Here is a 27156-nt window from a genome sequence, read left to right as displayed (position 1 = left end):
ATGTATAGATGTAAGGGTGTATATATATATACACTGGAGAAATTTCTGACATCCCACCACAATGGCAAGTGATCGGAGGGTAACTTTTAGACACTGAAGGTGGTGTCCCCAGCCCCTCTGCCAGAGCTGATCCCCTGCAAGGACCCTGCCCTGGCTGCTGCTCCTGGCACCTGCATGGCCTCTCCCTTTGGGAATGCTGCATCAGTTTTGTACCAAGAGGATGCTGCACCTCCTAAATCATTATTCAGAGGGCTGCACCCATGCTGTTTGCACAGTGGTGGCTGCAATGGGGATCTTCAGGACTTTTGCTGTTCCTCCTTCTATACGTGTGCTCTGGGAAGGACATGAACATGCCCATCCATGGTGCTCCACTGTGCAGCTCAGAGAAGGCTGCTTCTCCTACATGGTGAGAAAATCCCTGCCATTAGAACATACTCCCCCGAAAACTTTCCTGCTGTGTCCTCAGCTGCTGCCTCCCACGGTCAGCGTGGCTGGGCACATGTCTGCCCTTGGCTCTCACCTAGCTAGTCACACAACAGGGCACAGACCATCCTTCGACACAGCAAAACACTCAGATATCCAACCCAACAGATTGAGCGATGCATTGGGCAAGTCTGAAACCCACTGCGAGCACCAGCACCCACCCAAACCCCTGCGGGCAGCGGATCTGCGCTTACCAGTAAAGGGAGTTCACAGGCATATGGGTCCCGTCCCCAGGTTGCTCTTGGCTCATCTCCGCCGTGCTGGGAGCTGCCTGGGGAGGTAAGCAGCACTCTCAAAGCACAGAGTTAATTCTGCGCTGCAATTATTTGCTCTCTGATGTATTTATGACTTTTACATCTATCTGACATTTTATGGCCAGGCAGCATTACAAGGGACAACTGCTTTCCATTGCTCACTGCCACGAGCTCTCATTCACAGCTTTTTTGCCTCTCTGTGACATCATGTTTGCATGGCACAGGGGGGACTCGGTGCTGGCCCCCGCCAGCACAACACAGGATGCCCCAGGAGCTGAGCCAACAGATACCACTGCGCAGAGACGGACCTTATCCTCCTGGGCGAAGTACTGTTGCTTTTCCAGGATGGATTTTATGGTAGTAACCCCTGCCTTAAGGGTGACGATAAATCCCATCCCAGAGCGGCCCACTGCTGGAGCAATCCCATGTGAGGTTGCATGGAGAAAGGAAAAGAAAAATGACTGCAGGGGCCAAGCAGTCATTTGGCCCCAAGGAGGGGCCAAGCACCCTCCTTGGCCCATTTGCAAAAAAAGAAATGACAAGGTTTAAAATTTCCAAGGGAGGGAGAATGTGCACAGCTCCTTTCTGCCTGCACCTCTCTTCCTGCATCCCTCTGCCTGCCCCTGCCTGCCCAGCTCTTGCACATGGCCCCGAGGCTGCCCCCGCTTCTGTGTCAGCCACCAGCTTGGCATCTCCATCCCATGCCTCAGCTGACATGGGGACAGCAAGGACTTTGCACCATCTGGGCATGGGGAAAGTGTGACCAAAGGACAAATGTGACCCCTATGCTGATGGCACCAGACCCGGAACGCACAGGCAGCTCCTCCAGCAGCCCCGGTGTGGCTGTGGAGGAAGGTAAGAGGACACCAACTCACCGCCGATGGCTCCTGGCACCAACCCTCCCTCCTTTCTCCTCCTGATTGAAATTTTCCAGCCTGTGGGTCCCGCTGCGGCCAGCGCCAGGACAGATGTCTCATTCCAATTGCACCCCACAGAGCACTGGAGCGGGAACGTTCCTGCTCTGCTTCCAGGCAGCATGACCCCAAAGCCAGACCCGACTGCCTTCCGTGTGCAACCTCGTCCCTGCACGCTCTGAGCCAACAGAATGTTTTACAGGGACAGCTGGATGCTGCATGAAGGTGCCCCTGGGGATCAGTGACTCCTCAGGCCCGGAGAGGCCGGGCTCTGGCCACTCTCCATCCTGCCTGGGTGCTTGTGGCCAGACGGGACACAGTCTCTCCTTCACCTCCTGCCCAAGCATCCCACTCCTCCCTCTCCCCTGGCCTCTCCCATCTCTGCTGCCGCTCAAACACCACTCTCATTCCTTGAAGCCTCCAAGACACTGGTTCCCTCTGCCTGGATTTGATCTGTGCCTATATTTGAGCTGATATCCAGCATTTCCTTCCCGTCTGCCATCACGGTGTCCTGTGGAGACTGTTTTGCAGCCAGAGCAGTTTGCAGCCCTGCAGGGTTACAGACCACCGGTGTCCCCGTGGAGTCCGGGGTGTCCACGGGGCGTCTGGGGTGTCCACGGGGCAGGTGCTGCAGGGGGTTGTTGCACAGGCAGAGGGGCATCCTTGGCCATGAGGCGTCCCCCTGCCTTTTGGGGCCACCCTGACGTTGGGGTTCTGACATGCCCATGTGCATTACGAGATGACACATATACACATACGCATCTTCTTCCTTTGCTCCAAGAAATTGCTTTGCATTAAAGTCAGTTCTCACAGCTGCAAAGCTGCTGCTGCTCCTGTCCCCCCATCGCCCCAGAGGGGCTGCACGCCTGAGTCTCAGCTAACCCAGAAAAGATAGCTTATAAAACAAAAAAGGTGCTTCCCAGAGCTCTCCTGGCAAAGCCTGTCGCCCACCACCAGCTGCAGACCAGCAGTGTGTGTAAATGGAGCCAGCTGAGCGCTAGCCCTAGCAGCAGCTGGGCAGGGAGGACGGAGCAGTGGCTGGGGATTAGGGAGCGCAGGCAAGGGGGTGCCAGGGCCCCCGGTTTGGTGGGACAGCCAAACCGACACCAAACCGGCTCCCCGAAGCGCCTGGTGTCAGTGACACCATGCCGGAGGCTCTGCAGCTGCTGCTGTACTGGCAGAGGTGAGGCAAGGGCATGCCCCATCACCCCACTCCCCTGGCCCACACCGCTCCTTCCAGCTCGGGAATGGGCCCAGCAGGTCCCCGGGGGTCTATCCCCGGCCGCTCAGCGCAGGTGGGGGGAGACGGCTGGTGGGGCTGGGACGGTTTGCTCTCCCGCACCTCGTGCCTATGGCAACTAATCATTATTAGCCAGCTGGACTGAGTTGAATATAATGAACTACTAATTAACTAATTAACTAATCAACTCAAGGTACCGATCCTGCCTACAAGAGGCAAGCCATTTCCTCCTGGCTGTGGAAGATGCAACAGCGTCCTTGGTGCTGCAGCCCAGGCTGGTGAGCAACAACTGGTGACCCTGATGTGATAATACATCTGAGACCCTGAGAAGCCCCGACTCCCGAGCCGGAGCCGGGAGCCCGAGCGAGAGTCCTTCAGAGAAGAAGGTAAAGCTGCAAGCCCTGACGTATTCGCGGGATGGAAGCATGCTGGAGTTGGATGAATGGGCTGGGTCTCTGCTCACCCTTAAAGCCTTCGAGAAAACACAAATTGTAAAGCAAAAAGGGGGAATTATGGCATCCGGTCATTATTAGCCAGCTGGATTTAGTTGAATACAATGAACTACTAATTAACTAATCAACTCAAGGTACCGACCCTGCCTACAAGAGGCAGGCCATTTCCTCCTGGCTGTGGAAGATGCAACAGTGTCCTTGGTGCTGCAGCCCAGGTTGGTGAGCAACAGTGCCCACTCCCATTCCCTTATTGGAAGGGTGCTGGAGTGTCCAGCATCCCCTGTCTCCTGCAATTCTCTGGGAGCAGGGGAATTTGGCTGGGTGGAGGCTTCTCCTTGCAGCTTTTGGGAGCTGGGCCTGGGGCCAGCAAGGAAAAGGAGGGGGGAATAAGTTTTCTCTCTGGAGGAGAGGCTGCTGATGGGTGATTAATGGCTGTGGCCAGACTGCTGTGCTTGTGCCATCTGATAAGAGGCCTCCTGACAAAACAGACCTGTTGCTGGGGAATTCATCATGCCTCACTCAGCAGCCATCAGATAAGAGCCGGGCTGGATATATCCCATTCATCCTCTTCACTCCCACTTCTCCACCCTCTCCTTTCACCCTGTTTGCCAGAGCGTTTCATTCTCAGAAGTGAACTCCGAAGGCACAGGGACTCTGGGCTATGTGCAGGGGTGGAATGAGCCAAGGTCGACCTTTTTTTTAGGGTTTAGGGGCAGGGTTTTCCAGTCTTGGGCTTTTTATTAGTCCCCTTGTAGGATCTTGCCCCCTTTTTTCTCTCCTTCTATGGAAATCATCCAGTTTTAAACCAAGAAGTCGCGCTCATAGACAGAGGGCATCTCTGGGGGTGGCAATGTCTGATTGTAGATAAAACGCCATTCACAGGTGAAATGCTGCCAGGGGACAGTGAGAACTGGTTGTGTGTTGCACCCTGCCCATCCCACAGCTCTCAGCTAAAAAGCAAACTTGCTCCACTTTAGTTAAGGACTGCTTTTTCAGCTCGTACTGGGAGGCTTTTGGGAGTCGGGGGTGCAGTGGACTTCACTGGCACAAGGTCTGTGCCGTGGGGCTGCAGGCTGTGCGTGCATGGGTGGCTGTGCCAGCTGGACCTCTGCACAGGGATGGATGTCATCCCAGACCAGCAGTTTTGGAAAAAAACCCTTCCACCCAGACGGTCCTGGGAGAGTGCTCCCACCAATGGGCCTGTGCTGGTCTCCAGGAGGCCTTTAGGGGACCCCGTGGGGAGAGGGCCGGCCAGGCTGCCGAGCTGCTGTGGGGCTCAGGCTCAGCTGTGAACACAGGCGGATCTGATGAGGCTGCAGGATTCACCATCCTCTCAGCCTGTTCTCTCTTCCAGCGCAGAGCAGGCTCGGGCACTGCACCCTGCCCTGCCTCTGCTGGGACAGGGCAGGTTTCCCAACCCCACACCCAGCTGTCACCACCCAGGTGGCCAAAAAGACCCATATTTCCAGCAAACCTAGTCCTATAGACACACACACACGTATAGACATATATACACACAAATGCCCATCTAGCTGGGACATGGGGACAGGCAGGCACAGTGTTCCCCGTCCTCGCTGTGCAGCACTGCAGGGCTTGTGGATGTGCAGATGATGGGTGGTGGTACTGGTACAGGAGTGCTGTCCTCAGCAGTGGGGACACAGCAAGCCCCTACCTGTAGCATGGAGCTTGCACGGATGTGTCCCAGGGAAGACGGGTGAGTTTGGCTGAGCCCAGAGGCTGTATGGGTGTGCAGCAGGGCCATGTTTGCACGCTCACGCTTACACACTCCTCCTCTCCACAAAGAGTCAATCCCTTTGTGACTGATCTAAACCACTCTGAGGCTCTTCTTGTGGGATTTATCCTGCAACAAGGGCACTTAATGCAACCAGGGATCTCTAGCAAATCTGGGGTCACATTTTCCTCCCCTGCAGGATGGGGAACGGGAAGGACCCCAGGCAGGGCAGGGACCAGCCAGGATGCCCCACCATGAACCAGCCCCACACTGGGACACTTCCCACAGCTCTTCTTCAAACAGAATTTGCAAGCAATACCCTGGAGCAGATTGAATTAGAGCCTAATAAAGCAGTGGTAATTTGCAAACTGGAAATGCTCCAGAGTGCCCAGGACTAATTCATTAAAGTCTTCCTCCTCCCTTCCCTTCCCCTGGAGATATCTGGCTGAAGGTAGCTCAGCTTTAGCCCTGCTTTCCTGGACTTTCTTTCCGCGCCCCAGCTCCTGGGCTGGCTGTCGCTCTCACGTTTTCAGTTTTCTCCCATCCTGGAAGAAGCTATTTGCAAATGATTTGTTGAAATGCTTCCAGATTAAAGATAGGACGGAAGCTTGACCAAAATAAAAAGTTAGCATCAAAGAACTATTTTTGGTTGAAAATCTTTTGCCGTTAAAAAAGTAGTTGTTACAGAAAGCATTTGTATTTAGGGTGAAGCTCTCAAGCACAAAACAGCTTTAGGTTTTTATCACGCTGGTATTTGAATTAAAACAGATTTTTTTAAAGATAACATTTTGAGGTTTTTATTCCTTTTGAAACTATATTAGAAACTAGAGTAGGAAATATTTTAAAAAATCAAAACTTCTGGCTAAAATGGCTATTTTTGATCATTTCAGCCAAAGCCTCTCCTTTTCCAAAGAGGCAAGAGCTCCCAGGACTTGTCACAGCATGCTGCCCCTCTCTTGTCACAGTGAGAGAGTGACGGTGACCCCCAGACCTCTCCCAGGGACAGCGGTGACAGGTGTCTCACGGTGACATAGTGCTGACACCTGTGAGGCTGGGAGAGGGGGACATATAGTCCCTTCCTCCCCGGGGGGGGGGGGGGTCAGACCTGCCCCTTGGGGACAGCAACCCAGTGCAGGGGGTGCAAGATCAGGTGGCACCTCAGCCCTTGGGTGCAGGACCCTCAGTCCCAGATGGGCACCCATGGGTGTCTTGCCAGGCATCTGATTTTTGCAACTTTGGGGTAGCCAAGGGGCTGTGGGACCTGCCATCCTGCTTACCACCCCTTGAACTCCCCGTGCCACGCATGGCAGTGCGGGAACCGCTTGTGAGGGATTCGAGCCCGCTGCCGGGGGTTCAAACCACAACAGCCCCTTGGCCGGGTTTCCTGGGCTGTCATATGGCAGCAGGTGCCTTGAATTTGAGACGCGGGCTGAGCCGAGTGTTCAGAGCTTGGGGTGGCTCTGCATCCCAGCAATGTGCCTGCTAAGCAGGGATCAGCAACGTTATCCCGCTGGCACTCAGCAGCTGAGGTCAGAGTGGAGGGGAAGCTGCCGGACCCCTCGGCTCGCCAGTGATTCCCTGTTGGCATTTTTGTTGCCCTGCATGCCAGGACTGATGGCAGGAAGGGAGCTGCAGGGATGTGCTCTGCGGCCATGGCTGTGCCTTCAGTGGCAGGGCCAAGGCCATGTGGTAGCACCTCCAGCAGCAAAGGGGGAGCCCCGGTCCCGTGCACAGAGGAGGTGGCCGGGACCATGCCGGTGTGCACCCCAACACCGGGCGATGGAGGGAAGTCAGTCGCACCAGGCAGCTGCTGCAGGAGACCTACATGTTGCACCATCACTGTGCAAAAGCTGGTCAGGGGACACTGCAGTGGGGCTGGGGCAGGCTGCAGGATCGTTTTGTGAGAGATTTAGGGTAAAAAATGGGCTCACACACACACACCAGCAGCTCCACTGTATATCCATGCTGTAGCTCAGCCCTCGCATGCACAATGCACCATTTCTTAGTTCAGTGGTAGGGGATGGGTAATTAGTTACCGCCAAGAAAGCACTTAGATATTCCCTGATAAGGAATTTTAAAAAGTGATTAACTCATCTTTAGAACTCCTGATAATCCCTAGCACTCACAGACTCCTGAGTTACGAAATTACAAACTATCTATCAGCTGCCTTCTCCTTGCCCCTGATTTCTGAGCCTCCAGCTGACACTGCGGGCTGCTCTCTGCAGACACAAGGACATGGCCGCTGCCTTCCTCATGGGATGGCTCTGCCCAGCTTGACCCGGCAGAGCTGATCGCTGGTGGTGCACTGGTGACCCTGGGTGCTGCTGTGGTCCTCCACATACGCAGTGGAGAGGTTTAAGGAAGCTAATTCACTCTTCCCACCTTTGAACCACATGAGAGTCAAATTTTGCCCACTAAATACACCCAGTAGGCAAACATGGTCATTAGCTCTTACATACATGTATGCACACACGCTCCGATGAGTCACTGAGGAGGGGCAGAGCAGACAGAGAAGGGGAGCCCTTCTGCCTGCCTTTAAAAGGGACCTGGTCCAGCACTAAAGCGATTACGTGCTGCCATAGCAGAGGGCTGGTTAAACCTCACACTCCACGTTTCTTCCTCCTTCCAGCGCAAACAAACCTCTGCAGCGTGTCAAAAAGGCCAACGTTCATTTGAAAGCCAGCTTGCAAGCCTTGGAAAGATTTGGCCGATCCATCGTGAATATCTGACTGGCGTGTTTGGAAAGCGTAACAAAACCCAAATCAGAGAAGGGCTGCGGGATCTGTTTGCTTTTCTTGCTCAGTTCTGGCAAAGGAGAAACTGCTGACCCCAAGCTTCCAAGTTCAGTTCCTCCTCACGTGAGCTGTCCCACTTCAAGGGCTTTCAGGCAAGGAGTTTAGGTCTACACCTAATGTCAACAACGAACATTTTCTCCACTCAGGAGATGGAGTGGGAATATTCGCAGGCAAGCAGAAGAGCAGCAGGCACGGTTCGCATGCAGGATCTGCCTCTGCTTCGAGGGCAGGCACAGCTTGGCTCTGCAGCAGGTGACACATCGGGCGTTGTCCTCGCAGTGAGAAAGGTTGCGAGCCACCGTGGTTGTGGCCAAGCAGTGAAAAAGGTGCCAGTGGCGTGCTGGAGCCCCAGATTTTCTCACCACACTGGAGCTTGTCCACGGCTGAGGGCTCCTGATTTGCATGAATGCAATCCAGGAAAGACTCCTAACCAATTTCATTAGAGCTTTGGTTTGTTTGGGTTTAGTCAACAGGTTTAAAGGGCTGAAAGCCCAAGCTCTGCTTCTGCTTGACCTTCTGAATTTGTGAAGCTCTGACCAGGTAGTCAGCATCACTCTCCAAAGGTTTGTGAAATAGAGTGCACCACAGGCAGACTGGCGTCATGAAGTCAATGGCAGGGCAGTACGAGGGATATACCAGCTCTCCACTGGCTGCAGGCCATCGAGAGAATTTTTTGAGGAAAAAGGAGTGACTGCTTCTCTTCTTACACCCTTAAAGCTATCATTGGTAGTGGACCCATTGTAACATTTGATTAAATACAGCAGGAGCTGTGGAATCACCTCTCAGGTGAACTGGGTATCTGAGCGTGGCTGTTGGCCAAGCTGCATGTCCTGGGCACCGCGGGGTCTGGGGAGCAGGCTCTGCCTCCTGAGCACTGCCCTTACTTTAGGGGGACCTGATAGGAGACATCATTTGGGGTCTGCAGGGCCAAGCTCAGCGCTGGACCCAGCAAGGAGCACCACAGCCAGTGGCTGAGGGCACATCAGTGTTTCTTGGACAACGTGCCTAAAAAACAAAGTGAAATTTCAGACTGTAGCCATCCTACTCTGCTCGTGCCATTATAAATACCTCGGCCACCCCAATGGGAGCTGTGGCTTCCTGTAGAAGATGCTCCCATAAACTCTGCTCCCCAAAAGCAGGGAGAGCAGCCGGTCACTGGTGCTAACATGGGCCAGGAGCTGTGGCAGAGATGCACCTGGGCCTGGCAGCACAGCTCCAGGATGTGCTGTGGGTTGGGGACTGTCATCCTTGTTCTGCCCGGCCTGGATTGTGGACAGGAGTAGGAGAGCGGGGCAACGTTGCAGCAAAGCAGAGGGCAGAGAAGATAAGAAGCTTTATTTTAATTGATCCGAGTTCACTGAGCCTGCCAAGTTAATAAGTCCCCAGCAAGCAGCTTTAACGAGAGCCTGTGGCAGACTTAGGAGAAGGAGATGGAAATGAGGGCAGAAATAGATGCTTGTCTGCAGAGCCTGATCAGCCAGGGCCAGCACAGCGAGGAGCTGAGGAGGGCTGGCAGCAGCCGCAGGGCCACCAGCCAGCCCTCGAATCTGCTGTTTCAGCACTTTGCCTTGCTGCCCTCCTGCCAAGCCCCAGCCCAGACCTCCCCCTCCCCAGGCCAGCAATTAATCCCCTGGCAGGGGGCTGGGGTGAAAAAGGGGAAGGGCTGATCCCCACCCTCTATTCTGCTTGATCTTGCTTTTGTCTGACTTTAGAGCTGCTGTTGTAGGCGCTCCCACAGCAAGACAGCCAACCCATCCACACCAGCTGGGGGCTGTGCTCCAGCTCCAAGCCCCTCCAGGAGATGCTGTGCTGACAGCCGTGATGCCCAAAAGGGCCATGGTGAGCAGGGAGGATGCTGGAGAGGAGGAAGGGGATGGCTGCTCCCCCAGGAGCTGGGGGTGGGCTGCAGGAGCGTACCCCCCACCCCAGCACCCAGCATCTCCAAGGGCAGGCGTGGCTCCATGCTGGATCTGGGGCCAAGCCCTGTGCCACTCAGCCGCAGCCGGACTGACTGACCGCAGCCGGGGCCCTGGCCGGCCCCAGGCACGGCGGGGCCTGAAAGGGGCCATTGTCTGCCCAGGGCTTTGAAGACGAAGAGTCTTGTACAAGTGCCAGGTGGTGCGAGCTGCAGCGGCGGGGGCAGCTCCCGGCTTCCCGGGCTGCTGCTCCAGCTGTCAACACCCCCTCACGCCCTTCATGAAAAAAAAATAATATATATAAATAGTGGCGCGGGGAAAACTGTTTTCTAAAGGAAAAAAACGTCAGCAGCCCTTCCTTCCCCATCCGCGGTGGCCGCCGCAGGCGTTGGGGGCTCAGATGTTCTTCGTCACCCGCGGGGCTGGGAGTTGCCAGCGGATCCGCAGGGAAAGGAGCAGGACCAAAGCCGCCCTTCCAAGGGCTGCGAGCGCCGGGCCTCGGCTCCAGCCTCTCCCGCGGCGCGGCCGGGCCGGGGCAGGGCAGCTGCTGCGGGTTCACTGGAGCAGCACTTTCCCACAGTCTGGAGCAGTGACACATGGCTCTCACACATTCCTGCGCCGGCAGGCTCGGCCGCGCTTGGCCCCGAGTCAAGGCGGGCGGAGGGAGGGCGGCCGCTGCCGGGAGCTGCTGATTAGCAGGTTCCGACTTTGGCACCAGCCCGGTCCTCGGAGGGCGAGGGAGACGGAGGGGCCGGCGCAGACCTGGGCTCCAGAGTGGTTTGCGCAAACTGCTTAACCCTTTGGAGGCAGGCACTGAGCGAAGCTTTCCTCCGGGGATTTTCCTCCACTTCGCCTATCCTGCCTTTGCGGAGCCCGCAGCACCGTGCCCAGCTGCCTGCACTCCCTGCCCATGGTGCAGGGGTGTCCCCCGTGCCACCCCGTCACACCCCGCATCCCTCCGTGTGTCCCCCAAGCACAGGTGGGACGTGCGTGCGAGGCAGCGTTGGAGCTCGGAGGAAGCATCTGAGCCCGGAGAGCAGTGGGGCTGAGGCTGCCAGACACCAACCTGGCCACCCGCACGGGCTGGCCGGGGGGTGAGCAGGGCTGGCAGCATCCCAGTGCACCAGTGGTTGCTGGAGCAGGCTGGCAGAGCACTGGGAGAGGTGTCAACTGAGCTCCTAGTGCAGGAAGGACAGGGCATCACCGCATCCTCCCTGGGATGGCCTTGCAGCAGCAGCTGCCCAGGGTCAGTGTCCTCTTTACAGGCAAGGTTTGCCCTCACTTGAGCCTTCGGACATGTACATGGAATATTTTTTCTGAATTTTTGTTGGCTTCAGAGCCTTGTGCCATGCATGGTCTGACCTCCCAAGCCCATGGAAAGACTTGCAGGTTCCCAGGAGGGCCAGGTGAGTATCTCTCAGGGCTTTAGTAGTCCTGCCACTCCCAGCACTGCCTGCAGCCAGGAGACTCAAGGGCCCAGGAGGATGGCTGGACTGTGCCCCAGGGAGGGCAACAGCCCCCCACCAGCCCCTGCACAGCCCTTGCCCTTGCTCGGGGAGACACTCGCATTGGGAGGCAAGAGGCATATCCAGGCATAGCCAACTGCAGGAGAAGGATCCAGCCACAAGCCAGAGCTGGTAGTTCATGGTGTGGCGTGACCGGCATCAGCCCCGTCTGCTGGAGTGGTCCAGGCAGTTCCCAGCCTGCCTCCGCCGGGGCCTCCATCCCGCAGAGCTGGCCGAGGGCCCAGGGCAGCGGCTGTGGGGCTGGCTGGGGGGGCTGCTCCTCACCCCTGTGCTGAGGCAAAACGTCCTTTGCAATAACATCAGTTTCCCAACCCTGCAGAGGCTGTGATGCTTATTCTCATGGAGCACACCTGGCCTCAGCCCGTTTTCTTCAGGAGCCCAAAGCAAGGACATGCACATCCCGGTCCCTGCTGCATCACACCAGGGACCAGCTGGCTGCAAGGAAGGCAGAGGAGGCTGAGTATGGTCCAGCCTTTGCCTGTACCCCCTTCTCATGTCCTGGAGGAAGCTCCCATGCTCAGGTTTAAGGACCACAGTGTTTCGCATGCTGAGGTACCCTGCTCTGCAGTGGGGCCAAAGACTTGAGCGAGTTGATGGTGCTGCTGACAACACGCTGGCGCTGGCATCTCTGCCCCACTATCACATCTCAAAGCCCTGCCAGGCTCCCACTGCCACAGCACGCTGAGCTCCCAAGGGCTCCTCGGGCTGCTCCAGCTCTTGCCCAGGTCCCCATGTGTTTACGCAGCTGAGCCCTGACCCTGCTGCCTGGGTAAGGCAGCTGGTGGCCGTGGTCGTACCAAGGGGATGGTGGCTCCAGCTCTGCCCCACTGTGCCTGTGGGAAAGTCATTTCTTGCCCATTTCCACTCCTGTTTTGTGTATTCAGGCCATGAGTTCTTCTTTCCAGAGCCTGGAGCAGCTCCAGCCTTAGGTGGGGTCTCTCAGTACTGTCATGCAAAAGCTGTGGCAATCAGTGCTACACCACCACCAGCAGCAATTGCATTTACAAGTTTCCCAGTCCTCCCAAAAGTAAAAACGAGCTGCTTTCATGCCTTCCTCCCCGCCTGCTCGCCTTCACTTGCTAGTTTTGTTTGATTCCAGACTAACCATGACCTCCTCAAAGGCTGGAAAGAGCTTTTCGCCAAACAGCTGGAGGCAAACCTGGGATGGCCGGGGGGTTCCAGACAATGCAAACACTCTCTTTTATCTTACCTATGTATTTTTGCTCCTTGCAATTAGCTGCCTGCTCTATCTGCTCCCTATTTCCCTGCGGTTCCTCCCAGCAGCCCTGCCTCAGAAACATTTTGATGGAGAAGCACCATCCCCGTGCCCTGTAGCTCTTTCAACAGCTCTGCCGGTTGCGGGTGTTGGCCCTGCGCCCACACCCACCGCAGGCATCAGCGAGGTTCGGCAGCACAGGGACTAGCACTGCAGCCTGAGCTTTCGGCCATCTCTTCTGCAGCATTCCCCACGGGAGCTCCTTCCCCTGCCCTCATTACAGGTGACAGTCAGGAACCGAACACCTAGGGTGTCTGGATGCTGCTTAGACATCCCTCAGAGATGCACCAGCTCCCCGGCAGGTTGTCCACAACAGTTTGGTCCGGAGCTTTGTCTCCTCTTTCTGCCCATCTCTTAAAAACCTGCAAGAAAAGCTGAAAGGAAGAAAGGTGATTGAGGTTGTGTGTCATTAGTGGCTGTAGGGACATCTGGTCTCCAGCACCAAGCTTCGGGGCTGGCAAGCTCCTTGGAGACTTGAGGGATACAGCCAAGCTTACTGCTTTCCTTCATCGGGAGGAGGCAAGAGCATCCACCTCTTTTTTCAAAAAGATATATTAAAAAAAATAAAATGAGGAAGGCTTCCAGTGCCACCACTATTTGGGTCTCAAAGAGGGTTCATTTGCTTGCCATGTGTGATCCTCAGGCCAGAGGAACCATGGCAAAGGGGACCACAATTTTCAGTCCTTCTCAGAAGGAGAACAGCCTAAAACCCTCTAAAGTATTTGCTATTACAAGAAACCAGATAGCTGGATCACTGCTGTATGAGCGCTGCTGTCGATACGTCCTCTCCATGCACTTAGCTGTTACCTGGCCATTTCAAATATTATTTTTTGAAAACCACTTCCATAAATCAACAAACACAGCCCAGCACCAGCAGAACAGCCCACGTGGCTGGAGAGCTGCTGGCCGCTGCCAGTCACTGAAGCAGAACAAACTAGCAAGTACGCAAAGAAACGTGATTAATGGAAGACAGACCACAAAGCCTATAAAAACACTTCTGACTTTTATTAGACCAAAGCAACTGTATAAAAAGAGAACGCAAGCCCGAGATGCCCAGACAGAGGAGGGCGAGGATTGCTGCCATCCCGTAAAGGTGAGGTGTGCGGATCTCCCACCCACCCTTGTCCTGCTGCCATCCCACGGGCACGAGGAAGAGGAGGCTTCGCTGCAGCACACTCAGCTGGCAGAGCCACTGGGATGAGGAGGGACAGAGGGGAGACGACTCAGACAGAGAATTGTGAGTCAATCACAGCGGCTGAAAGGATGGGTGTTTCCAGCCCTGGCAGCTGGGATGGGTCACCCACCCACCTTCAGGCGGGTCCCTCACCTCTGTGTCTCTTCCCCCGGCTAAGGCAGGGAGAGCCCTTCCCTGCTCCTGGCACCACATCAGCACTGGGCTGGCGTGTTGGCACTGGGTGGCTGAGGGAAGGATGCAGCCTCATTTCACCACTTGTCTCATTCACTGGAGCGTCCCACCTGCGGAAATATTTTTGCCTACCCAGGCACTTCTTTCCAAGTTAAAAATAAACTCTCCCAGCAGTGGAAGGGAAATGTTTGTCATTGCCCCCCATTCAGCTTGGTGGGGACAGTAACAATGGTGGGAGATCGGCACAGCACCCTTGCTTCGCGGGAAATAAGAGCTGCTCCACTTCCCTGCCACCAGCATGGCCTGGGCATCGATACTAAAAAAAAAAAAAAAAAAAAAAAAAAAAAAAAAAAAAAAAAGAAGGAAAAACAAAAAGAATAAAAAGAAAGTCCCTTTTACCACTCTTCAAGGCAAGATCTCCTCGACAAGTGCTGGCAAAGAAAGGCATCTTGTTCAGGGGCTCGAAAGGCAAGATGAAAGGGGAAACCTACATTTTTCAGCCCAGCCTGTTTCTGACATGGGAAAATAGCGCAGACAAGAATAGATAGCTTGTTGGCTCATTTTTTCCTTGACAGATTATCTGTGTGAATGCACCGTATTAAGCCGGGAGTAAGACGCCAGGAGCCCCCCACCCTCCCTCTCCCCCTTCCCGAGCTACCTCGAGAGCAGCGAGGAGTGAGGAGCTGTGATTTGCGAGCGTGCAGGGGGCTGGGGGTGCGCAGGGCAGCCATCCATCACGGGCCACCTCTTTTTGCCACCTCTCGTGTGCTCAGCAGCCTTCTGCCCCTGCACTCAGGCTCCTGCATGCCCTGAAAATGCAACCATAACCGTGCTGAGAGCTAAGCTCAGGTTAGGAGGAGCTATGCTGCGACTAACTTAGTGATGCTCCCACAAAACATGTCCCAGCAGCACACATGGGTGTTGGCATCGGGGCAGGACATGCTGCCATGGTGGGACAGGAGAGGGTGACCATGGCTGTCGGCAGCCCAAGAGGGCCCAGGCTGGTGCCTGTGCTGCTCTCGGGTGGCACTTGGCTCCCCGAGGGAGCCCATTTTGGTTCCAAGAGCTGCTGCCCTCATGGCTCCCTCCTACAGTGGCTTTCTCTGCGTTTTCGGTAGCTCCTCAGCCATCATTTCTACCCCGGCACTGCTCAGATCATGGGACATCGCCTGCAGCCGGCTATGTGACCCACCAGCGCTGTCACCCGTGACGGCTGCTCTCCACTGCCTGCTGCGGATCGCCAGGCACCGCGTTATTAAAACAGACATGCAGGTGCCACACTTAGGGCTCGAGGGAGGCTCACACCAGCCTCCTGCCCACCTGCGCCCCACTGAATTGGGGTTTCAAACTGCAAAGAAAGTGAAAATGGCCCAAGCGAGTGCTCTGTGTCTCCCCGGGGCAGGCTGGCACTGCTCCAGCGGGCAGCAGGGACATGGCACCATCGGTCCCACCGCCCCCATCAGTGGGTCACACTCTTTGCTTCTGTTTAGAAATGAATCCCTATCAGAGAGCAGAACTTGTGGCTGTGCTGCCCAGTCCCAAACACGTTCATCAAAAAGCCTCACTTAGGCCAAAAGCAGCGCACTACCCTAAAAAAAGACAATTTAAAAGTCCAACATATTTTGGATCGCCTTTGTCCCCATCTGAGTCCCCTTGCCAGATTTTACCCCACAGTCAGAAGAAAAACCAATGACTTTCCCCTCCTCGAAGAGCTCCAGCAGGGTCTCCAACCCACCACCCCCAGCTGCGACAGGAACTCAGGCACTGGCAGCACTGAAATGCAGCCACTGAGGCATGACAGGACGCTTAGGGAATGTGCTTGGCTGGACTATGGGTCACTGGGAAGATCCCTCCTCCTCCTCCTCCTTCTCCTTCTCCTCCTCCTCCTCCTCCTCCAGCACCTGGAATGCTCGCCGGGCTGAGCAAAGCCCATCCTGCATCCCCCTGGCCCCCGCCACCTCTGCAGTCCCCCGAGCAGCAGTGCTTGGCCCCGCCAGCTCTGCAGCTGTGTGCGTGCGTGTGCGGGTGCATCTGCCAGGGCATGCTGCAAGGTGCTGCACCCTGCCTGGGAAGTGCGCGCGTGCGCACACGTGTGCGTGTGTGCATGTGTGTGTGTGTGTGTGTGTGTACCAGGAGGCCTGTTTGCATATGAAAGTGGCCGTGTGCTCCGGAGGGCTGTATCATTTATTGTATGATCTTATCTGGCGCGTGCCTCAGCCGCCCTTTCCCACACTCTGCATGCTCCGCTGCCAAGGCCCCAGGCTTAGCCTGTCAGCATTACCCGGGCTCAGCAGGCAGGCAGTAATTCCCTGAATAAAGAAAACATTTTAAGGTTTGACAAGTCCAGCATTTGCATGTCTGTTTTCAGAGAAATAACCATCTCAGGGGATTAAGCCCTTTTTTTTTCCCATCCAGCCCAAAGTATGAAAACATTCTTGACATAGTTGCCTGAAAAAAGGATTTCTATAGAGTAAAATACCTTGCGTCCTGTGTGAGTCCAGTGATTTGCTCTGGGGGAAAGAAGAAAAAAAAAACCAGAGAAGAAAAAGAAAGAAAAGAGACGCTCCAGTCCAATAGGTTGTTGGTTTTAAAGTGGGTGAAATGCGCCAGCAAGCGCAGCGGATCCCAGGCGATGCACACACCAGGAAGGATTTGCATCCCTCTGTCACTGCCCACCTCTTTGTGCCGTGCCGGCAAAGCCTGTCGGCTGGGCTCCGCATGGGGCTTGGGCCGCGCTGGCTCACAGCATCACTTGTGAGCTGAATGAATCCTTCCCAGCTCAGCGGCCCTGGAGAGGCAGGCAGCAGCGCGAGGAGGAGGGAGGGGGGCTCCGGGGGGCTCCGGGGGCCTCTGGGGCTCAGCTTGCTTAAGATGTGCCCCAACATGGGGGCTTCGACCGCCCATACCAGGCACGTCCCAGGGGAGTGCTCGCTTGCCACATGGCCAAGCTGGGGGACGCAGCCCTGGGCGGAGTGGGAGCAGGTCGTGGCAGAGGAGCATGGCCAGGTTTAGCATGTTAAACACTTATTTTATTTACTTGGAATAGATCAGATTTACAAAAGGCTAGTCACCCTCTGACTCCAAGGAGCAGGTCACACTTTGCCAATTCAGGCTCCCCAGGATTTGCCCCCCTGGTGCAGTACTTTGCCCTGGTATCGCCCGGCAGCTCCTGCAATCCTTCGGAGCCTTGAAGCAAGAAGGTGCACGTGGGAATTGCACACACACGCCGGCCCGGGGCCCGGGCTCATGATGAGCATCCTTCACTGCTCCGGGCTTTGAGCCGCGGTGCTGCTCGGCACACCCGGGGATGCTCCCAGACGTGCCGGTCGCCGGCTCCCATCCCGCCACGGCTGGCGGCGGAGTCTGGCGCGGCTGTTCGTAATTTGTCAGGGCGCTTTGCCTTCCTTCCCCCGCCTCCCCCCGCCAGCGCACTGGTTTTCTTCACAGCTAAATGAGGCTTTAAACCGGGGGATAATACAGCTTTAACACGGAGAGGCTTAAAAAGCAAAAGTGAATCGTTCCTCAGTTCTCCTTCCCGTAATCTCTCCCGGTAACATTAATTATGAGTTTGCGCAGAGTGCCCCAAGGCAAGCGCCGCTTTCCCAGGACAATTAAAGTTACTTAATTATTAAAAACCGTGTGTGCTGTTCCTGTGCGTTCCCCAAAGCACCGTGAGGCAGGCGGGCCGCCGCGGCTCACACACTTTCTCAGAGCAGCGATTGAAGCGTCTGTGGGAAAGTCTGCTCCTTTGTAATTCCTCCGGCATAATCTCCTCAAATCCCACCCCCGGCCCGCACCCCGAAGGGCCGGCGATGCCGGCGGCCGGGCCTCTGCCCCCGGCCCTCGCGTGCGGGACGGCGGCGGGGGGCGGCAGCAGGGGCGGGCGCCGGGCGCCGGGCGCTGCGGGCGGGAGGAGCGCGGGGGGGGTGTCCGCCCCGGGCGCCCGGGGATCGGCTGCCGGTGCGGAGCTGCGGGGGACGCGGAGCTCTCCCGACGGTGCGGCGGGCGGGAGCGGGGCTGCCCAGCCCTACGGGCAGCAAATGGCTTCGCACCGCAAAAAACTCCACCTGGCCCAAAGCCGCGCACCCGGCGGTTCCCTTCGCCCGGACAGCCGAGCCCTGCAGCGGCACCGGGCTGGGCATCCAGCCCCCGCAGCCCCCGCGCCCGGGACAGCCCTGGTGCGACGCAGAGGCAGGTTCGGCTTCTTTTTCTTCCTGACTCAAGACATTTTTCGATCTGACAGGGAAAATTTTGGTCGGTTCTTGCTCCTAAAAGCCAGGGAGTGGTAAGGGCACAGCGCAGCAGAGGCAGCGGCAGGCAGGGCAGGATTTCTGGCCGGCACCTCGGAGCCAAAGCAGGGCACGTGGGAAGCAAAGCACTGGGGCGCAGCTCCCTGCCACACTCTTTGCATTTCAAAAGGTGCCTCCACATGCTCAGCTTGGCCCTATGGTCTTGTATTCCGGTTCCTTCACCCCTTTCCCAGGCTGAGGATCCCCAGCTCATGGTGCACCACCAGTGTGAGCGAGCTCCATCCCAGCCACTTGCAGTCAGTGCACAGGGCTGAGGGAGAGCATCAGTGGGCACAGCTTCTTGGCTGCCACAACAGCCTGCAGGCAGAGGGTTTCGCAGCTGAGCAGTGCCTGACAAGGCAAGGGCTTCCTCCTCTTTGTTCTGGACTTGTTCTCACTATGATTTCACTGTTCCCAGTTGGATGCCAGCTCTCTCTCCACCTGGCGCTCTGGTTCCTGTAACCTCCATCATCTCCCCTTCAGCTTTTCCAAGCTTATGTGACCTGGACCTCTGATCTTTCTTCACTCTGCCTCCACACTCTACTCTCAAGCATCCTTAAGGCCTTTCTTTACACTCCTCTATTCCCACTACATCCTTTTTGGGGGATGAAAAGCCGCACGTAATATTCAAGAGGAGAACGTATTTTTCTCTCTTCCTTTCCTAATCATGCTTTACTCTTGCTGTCCTGACTCTCATGGCAGAGCAGCAGACCAGCGTTTTGCATGGCCAGTTAGGGCTGCTTTTCTGTGGGTTGTTGCTTTGCCTTTATCAATGCTGAATTTCATCTGCCAGTTTACCAGCCTGAAGTTTAATACTGTGAGCTCCTGCTCAACCGTCACCTTTACATTTGGTGACCCTACGTCTTTTAACCAGTCGTTTTCTCCCTGCAAGGAGAATGTCCCTCCAGCCCATTGGGCATTCAGGGGCTTTTGGAGAGGTGCTAAGGCAAAACTGTTTTGGAAGCGCCGCTGCCCCGTGACCGGCACATTGCTCCACTCCCCACACTCGGTGGCCTGGCTGATTTGCGAGGCATGACTTCCTCCTGCAAGGTGGTGTTGACTCTTCTCCAAGTGCCGTATTGACCCAGACTGTTACAGATGACTTCTCCCAGATTGTGCATGACATTCCCTGAGCCCCTCTGGCTACGGCTTCCCCACTCCCTGTCCCAGGCTGGCAGGAGGGGCTGGGTACCAACCCCGGCTGAGCTGGCATCACCTTGTTGCAGACATGCACCACTCTGCAGCTCCTTGCTTTGCTGGAATATGTCTCTGGCACAGCCCCACAGGAAGGCTGCCAGGGGGGCAATGCCTGAGCATCCTCAACCTCCAAACCACCCCTCAGCTTTTCTGCTGAGGCTTTGCCTTCCCTGGGTGCTCTGTTTGTGCCTCCATTATCCTCAACCTGCACCGGCTTGCTGGCTGGTTTCCTGCTCCTGGCACGTATGCAAATGTGCTTATTTTCAGCTTTTAACACCTTTAATGAGTTCTTCCCCAAACCTTTTAATCACCTTTACTGTGACTTTACTTTTAGCTTGCCAGGGTTTTGCTCTTTTCTGTTTCTCGTGTTAGAGTACCATGTCCATTTTTGAAGGCTCTCTCTTCCACTACCTCCAGTGCTGGTTTTGGCTGGGATACAGTTAATTTTCTCCATAGTACCTAGTATGGGGCTATGTTTTGGATTTGTGCTGGAAACAGTGTTGATAATACAGGGATGTTTTTGTTACTGCTGAGCAGTGCTTACACAGCGTCAAGGCCTTTTCTGCTCCTTACCCCACCCCACCAGTGAGTAGGCTGGGGGTGCACAAGAAGATGGGAGGGGACGCAGTTGGGACAGCTGACTCCAACTGACTAAAGGGATATTCTGTACCATATGATGTCATGCTCAGCATATAAAGCTGGGAGAAGGAGGAGGAAGGGAGGACATTTGGAGTGATGGCGTTGGTCTTCCCAAGTAACCATTACATGTGATGGAGCCCTGCTTTATTGAAGACGGTTGAACACCTGCCTGCTTATAGGAAGCAGGGAATGAATTCCTTGTTTTGCTTTGCTTTCGTGTGCGGCTTTTGCTTTACCTATGAAACTGTCTTTATCTCAGCCCACGAGTTTTTTTCATTTTTACCCTTCTGATTCTCCCCCCATCCCACTGGAGGGGAGCGAGTGAGCGGCTGGGTGGGGCTTGGTTGCTAGCTGGGGTTAAACCACAACACCTCCTCATTAGCCTCTCCCAGCTGCTTTTAGGTCCTTCTTGAGTCACTGAGAGGGCTGGGGACTGCACAAACCCTGGCTGCTGCTCAGAGTCACGGCAGCTGGCCCCAGGGAAGCCTTCCTTCCCCCCACAAACACCTGGCCACCCCCTGACTTTGGCCCTGCATACAGGAGAGGCTCTTTCATCCCCTGCCGCACGCCTAGCCACTTCTTTCCTTCTCGTGACAAAGCCGAGCCCAAAACAAAGATTTTCTCCAGCGCTGCCAGCAGCCAGTTTGACTCCTTGAAGTAATCGCCGTAATTGACCCTTGCAGGCGCTGAGCGCCGCGGGAGCGGGGCCGTTCATCAGGCTGACAGGCTGTGAAAACCATCAGCTCTTTGGCTGGGCTGGCTCCAGGCCCTGTCCGGCTGGGCTGGGCTGCCGGTGAGCCCGCGGCCATCCTCACCCTGCAGCCCCCGCTCCTGGTTCGGTGCAGCGGGCTGGATAGGTCCCCCCCAGGGGAGCAGGGCTGCACTAACTCCATAGGTAGCCTGCTTTCACTCAAAAACCTGCCATGTTTGAGTCAGCAGTTCCCTGGATGCCTGGGACATGGGGATGGACTTGGCTTAGCACCGCAGCTCTGCAATATGGTGCCGGTGGCATCACCGCACGCTGTCCCTTCGGTGCAATCCACATCCTGATCGGGGTCGCTGCGGTTCACAATCCAGGTACACAGCACGTAAGTGGCTTTTACTTAGGCAAGGGACACCTTCAAGGCATAGAGGTGATGTCAGAGGTGACAAGCATGACACATACCCCGGTGATACACCCTGCTGGGCTGGTGGCTCCTCACCTCTGCCCCCAGCACCTCCTCCACAGGATGGAGGTGAGGAGCTTGTGCTCCCACAGGAGCAGTAGTGAATGAGGCCATGGAGATGCGGCACAGGGGACACTCATCCCTCACCGACCTGTGCCAGCTTGTCCATCTCACGCCTGGCTTAGGCTCCAGCAAGGGATGAGGTTATTTTCTGGCTGCGGTCACTCCTGCTGGGATCTGCTCCAGACACTCCCAGTCTCAGGATCATTTCAGCCCCATTTGTCTTCCTGTCAGTTTTGTTGTTCCCTTCTGCAGTTTTTTTCCTCTTACTCGGCCACACATGTCTAACAAGCGCATCATCCCTCATCCCACCGCCCACCCTTGCAGGCAGCCCCAGGGGACGAGGCAGCGGCCCCCAGCCCCATGCCAGCCCCCACCCCTCACTTTCCCAGCTGGGGAAACACATTTCACAAGCAAACGCTCCCTTTTTCTGTCCAAGTCACCAGTGAAAGAAGACCAGAGCCATCAGCACCCTCCCCCAGTCCCATACGTGCCCTCCAAGCACAACTGGCTGCCGTCTCTTGCTCCTGTCCCTCCCTGGCCACAGCTCCTGGGTGAGTTCTCACTCTTCCTTTTGGAAGAGCATCCTCCCATGGTGCAGCCAGTGCTGCTGTGGATCGCAGGGGGTAGCAGTCAGCTGGAGTTGCAAGGTCTAAAAATGGTGTCTTAAAAAGCGACTCTGAGTTTAACATGGCAGAACCCCCTTGCCCTGTTTGCCCTCCAATCCTATTTTCCATTTACTCGTCCTCGTTTATCTACCTTTCTTCCAAAAGGCATTGAACGTGTTGCACGCAAGTGAGAGTAATTTAAGGGACGGGCACACTGTGGGCTGGGATTTCATGGGATTATGGCTTCCTCCCTCCCTGTATCTCCCACAGACACAAGATTTGGAATGCGTGGCTGCTGCGTGGCCGAAGGCTACGGAGGGAAGGCTCCAGGTGGGACCTGCCCTGGCTGTCCTGCAAGCACATCTCTTCCCACGACAGCACCAGCAAACTCTGTTAGCGGGGCCAGCCCTGGGACATGGGTGCTTGCTTTTCCCTGCTGCAAGCAGCCTCTGCTCATGGCCATGAGCCTTGTGCAGATGTTCAAGGCGGAGGTCACGGACCTCTGCAAACATCTGTGTGTCCCAGATTCCCATGTTGGCAGCGGCTGGCCGTGGTGCCATGTTTGGTCATGGATCCAAACGTGGATGCGTGTAAGCTTCCCCTGGCTGCCGATAGACGGGGAGAGGCTGTTGTGTGCCAAGGGTGCTGGGTCAGATCTCTGCTGTGACCTCGGGACAGATACACTCTTCTTGTCCTCCAGAGGCCGTTTGCTTTATGATCTGTGAACATCAGGAAGAAATGAAATAGCAATGGAGAATTCCCTTCAGCAAAGCTTTGATGGTGAAAAATGTGCTGTTGGGTTGTCTGTTTCTCAGAATTCAGAAGAAAAAAAAAAGACAAGGAAAAAGAGAAGGAAGGAAAGAGAGAAACCATCTGTTTTTTTCAGAAGTTCCTCACCCACACACTCCATTGCCGCTCCTCAGAAAGGCCTTTTCTGCTCTCCCCTCCACTCCTGTGCAATCAGATAGTCCCCAAACTGCCCCTGGGTTAATTGAAACCAGAAGCCAATGTCACTTCCAAGTGTTATGAGCGCAGGGACCACAAGGAGCTCAGGTGTTTTGGAAAGGACGGTGTCAGTAGAGTCTGCGATGAAAGGTTCACTGACAGCCTGCGAGGTGATGCCACGGGAACGGCCGCAGTTGGAGCTCAGCCCTCCGTGGGTACCACCAGCTCTGCTCCATCAGCCCCCCACAGCCAGGTGCTGTGACCAGGGCCACCCCACGCCACCAGCCACCCCACAGCTGCTGCGGCAAGGCTGGATACGATCTCAGGGACTTTCCTCCATCTGCTCCCTGTGCTCACCCCCACGCTGTTACTTTTAGGGGAAAAACGGTTAGATTTTTTTAAAGGAGAAAAGCTTAGAGTGGAAAGAGGCTCTGGAGCCCTTCCCGGCAGGGGACAGCCGACGATGGTGTGTGCCCGGCATCCCTTCAATGGGATGAGTGGCTAATCTTGTCTCAATAAAACCAGCATCGTGTCAGGGTAATCAGCAGATGTCAACGCTTTAATGGCACTGGCAGAGCCCCAGCAAGGTCCAGGGGTTATCCTGGCTGCATCATATTCCCACGGGAAAGGTAGATAGCAAGCTCCTTCCCTCAGGTACACATCCGGCGGCTGTCAGGTGCTGTGGGGCACGTGCAGCACAGCCGCTGCCTCTGCTCCAGCCCTGTCTGGGTTATTAATGGGCTCTCTACTGCTTGCAGCCATGCCTCCTGGACACCCCGCCGGCTCGTGCCAGGGGGATATGGGACGGGACAGGACAGGGCACCTTTCTTGCCAGCGGGTAGCGTAAATCTCAGCTTCCCAGGCAGCTCTGTAAACCGCAGGAGCTTCAGCACCAGGTTTATACGCTTACATTTACAACAGGCAAATTGACAGATTACGCTGTGTACACAGATTGTGTAAACTGCTGTCGGGTGCTGCCCCATGCCCCTCGTCGGGCACCGGCAGGTGCCCGAGCCTCTCCACGGGGATGGGAGGGAGTGGGGGGACGTGCCTGCGGTGCAGCCCGTGGCGAGCCCAGCATGCTCCCATGTACCCATCCCCTTGGCCTCAAGGGCAGGCCCAGAGGAGAGTGAGGGGGGGCACGTTGATTTAAGATGTGAGAAGGTCGAAAGTTTTCTCGAGCGGAGTTGCTATCATGACGCCGAACACTTCATCCCCCTTTTTATCTGCCCCAGTATTTATTGTCCATGAGCAAATACTTGTGTTTTTATAAATTCCTTTAGAGTGAATCACTCTTCTCCTGTTTAAACCAACAAAGACCACATCAAACAGTATCACTCCATCTAGAATTAATCATTAATTTGAAGTATTTGACAATATTTTGCCAGCATTATTTCTTCCTCTCCCCAATTAATAAAGGTTAAGCCTTGGTATCGGCACTTTCACAGGACACTCAGTGCACGGTGGTGTCACCGGGAGCTCACCGGCCCCAAACCCACCCCGGGCAGCCCAGGCACGGACGTGCAGGTCTGGATCTGGCTTTCAGGCATGTGGAGGAGGCCTCGCCACTGCCTGTACATGGTGTGGAGTGGGCACCTGAGCTGCCCGGTGCAGCCTGGGGACACTCCGTCCCGCAGCCAGGGAGCTCATGCACGCAGGGGTGGGTGTCAGAAGTGTTTTCACTCTCGGAGAAGCGCAGAAAGGCTGGTCTGGTGTAGCGTGTTGTAAAAGGAGACGCAGCCTTCCTCTGCCTGCTCTCGCTGCAGCCTCCGCCAGCACAGTTTCCAATCAGGCCAAAATCTGATCTCAAATGGATGCATGTGTCTTCTATTCACTAGAGGCAGAATCCAGCCTTTAAACGCCACATTTTATACTTTGGTTTTGTTTTATGTCCCAGACATGTGTTTTGCTAGGATACTGCATTTCATTTAAAAATTATTTTTGACAAGGCTTTATGGTTTATGAATTCCTGCACGCCAGGTCCCGCGACACGCATCCCAGATCTGCTGGCCTCTTCCGAAGCACCATACCAGGGCGGTTTTGCTTCCAGCTCACAAACAAGCCATGAAACGACCTTGTTTTTCCCAATGTCTTTGTGGCAGGGCATTTTCTCAACACTTTTAAGCCCATCTATTGCAGCCCTTGGATGGTTTGCAATCTAGCTTGCTTGGGTGCTTTCTATTTAGGGAGCGTGGCTTGTTGCTTCAGTCATGTGGCATCGTTTCTTGCTTTTGTACAGATGGGTAAAATGTACAAACACACAACGGCACATGATGAAGGCAGAATATAGCCCACTGTCCACAAACGACACACCAGAGATGGTAAGATCAGGCAGGGTAAGCTGGCTGTGCTGACACCACCCAGGCAGGCTGAATGAACTCTGGGTCTTTGGCATTTCATGAGCACATTTGGCTATTAACCTGGTACTTAAGGGAGTTAAATAGGGACAGGCTTGGGACATTTTGGCATGGTTTCCACATTGCAACACTCCACAAGGTCTCCTCCTGCTCCCCTTGCTGAAACAAGCTGTTCTCCAGGTGCCTACAGCAGACACGTTCCTAATCTGCAGGTGCCTTCGACTCCGAGGAGAAAGCAGGGGCAAGCTCCTGGGTGTTCAGCACAGGCAGCCTCTAATAGCTCTTTCCTCGCCCTCTCCTGCCTGTGGCATCTGGGGTGCTTGCGTCACAGGGGACAGGGAAGCCACCCCCATGTGCTGCACTCCTGGCTGTGGCTTGTGCTGCTCAGGAGCGTGATGGAGACTGCACCGGGCAAAGCATCAGTGTTATTTTCTTGCCTCTCTGCAGCAGCGGGATTGCAAAGGCTGGATCACCTATCGGAAGGCCAGTGGCAAGGGTCACTGTTTGCCTCGGAGGAAATCACCTGCCAAACTCTCCCCAGATTTACACCAGGAGAACCCATTTCATTGCAGGTCAGTAGCACGGAGAGCAGGACGAAGCGCTCTGTAACAACAGTCTGGGCCACTGTAACAACCCTGCAGCCAGCATACCTGCCCACCCTGCCTGCTGGCATTTCTCCACCAGGTTTATCATTGTATCAGCCGTGTGAATACACCTTTTTATGGCATGAGCCTTTCAGTGGACTTTCTGGAAGACAATGATGTGCCTTTGAAGGTTTGGCTGATCCTGTTTCCTGTATGCGCCTGAGCCTTGTATACATTTAAGTTTGACTTGTTAACTTTATAAGGATACTTCAGACTTGTATTGTACTGAAATTGGCTGGGATCTCAGTATCTCACTTATTCCCACGTACTTTTTTCTTAGAAATGCTTTGTAGTCATGTTATTGCTGTTGGGAGGTTTGGCTTTAACAGCCTCCAATAAAGATATGAGCCTGCGAAAGGGCACCAGTAGCCCAAGTTTATTCCAGAGGAGCAACCAAAGTGCAGGTGCCTGCTGTTTGCACGGCCTCGTATTTGGGGCAGTGGCAGCCAGCACCGGCTCTGGCAGTCAGTGCGGCAGAGAGCAGGCAGCGGGCAGACAGCGGGCAGGCAGCAGGCAGGGCTCCTCACACCCCACTGCTCGAGACCTGCCTGCGACGGGCACGGAGTCCCGCAGCCTCCAAAGACCTGCCGCCTCCTGCACAGCGAGCAGAGGCTGTTGGGCGTGGATGGCAGTGGACTGCAAAAATCTCTTTTGCTGAGTTATTTTTTTTTGCTGCTTCTTCTGTTTGCAGCCTCGCACAGAGCCACGGCCTCACCAGTGCTCAGGCAGCAGCACTGAGACCTCCCTTTCATTGCCAGAAATACTTCCCGCTCACCTCCTCGGGTGCTGACAGTGTTTGTCACAGCCCCACAGCTGTCCTGCCATCAGCTAACGCTGATGTGAAGCCTCCCAGCCCACTGCAGGCATCCTCTATTTTTGTCTCTATATAGTCTCTTTGCATTTTGTAGCATTAAAAAATTGCACCTGCATGAACTGAGGTTTGCTACTCTGCTCTCCAAGTGGCTCCTGGAAGCTTCCTGCCTGCCCCAGTGCTCCCAGGCAGCCTGAGCGTGTTTCTAAGGAGGCTGATGAAAGCAGTGCCCTTCGTTGCAGAGGAGGAAGGACAAGGCCCTTGAAATCTCATTTCAGGACATTTCATCATTTGGATTACATGTGAAAATAAATGTCATTTTGTACGACATTCCAGATTACTTATCAAATAATGATCTGCCTCTTAATGCCTAGACTACTGGAATCTGTGCAAATTAAATGTTGTACTTGCAAAAATACTTATTCATTACACTTAGCAATTAGGTCATGATTTAAGTAATTGAGCTGTAAATTATCCCCTTGTTTA

Source organism: Tauraco erythrolophus, chromosome 11, assembly GCF_009769465.1.
Source record: "Tauraco erythrolophus isolate bTauEry1 chromosome 11, bTauEry1.pri, whole genome shotgun sequence".
NCBI lineage: Eukaryota > Metazoa > Chordata > Aves > Musophagiformes > Musophagidae > Tauraco > Tauraco erythrolophus.
This window is presented reverse-complemented; position numbering follows the sequence as displayed.